General features: G+C 44.7%; 1 protein-coding gene across 2 annotated transcripts in view; it reads right to left on the bottom strand.

The window, feature by feature from the left end:
- Positions 1-226, bottom strand: part of LOC109923254 (junction plakoglobin-like) — a 70023-nt gene that overhangs the window by 13984 nt on the left and 55813 nt on the right. The gene's annotated exons all lie outside the window — the stretch shown is intronic.

The raw sequence follows: 226 nt of genomic DNA, 5'->3' as shown, positions 1-226 counted from the left end.
CACAGATGCTGCCAGACCTGCTGAGCTTTTCCAGCAATTTCTGTTTTATATTTACAGCACCTTGTTTTGGATTCTTCCCAAAAGTGGAAACATTTTCTCCACGTTGATTAGGCTACTTCTGGAATACTGTGTTTAATTCTGGTCTGAGATAGTAGGAACTGCAGATGCTGGAGAATCCGAGACAACAAGGTGCAGGGCTGGATGAACACAGCAGGCCAAGCAGCAT

This window comes from Rhincodon typus, chromosome 30, assembly GCF_021869965.1.
Source record: "Rhincodon typus isolate 14 chromosome 30, sRhiTyp1.1, whole genome shotgun sequence".
NCBI classification, from domain to species: Eukaryota; Metazoa; Chordata; class Chondrichthyes; order Orectolobiformes; family Rhincodontidae; genus Rhincodon; species Rhincodon typus.
This window is presented reverse-complemented; position numbering and strand designations above follow the sequence as displayed.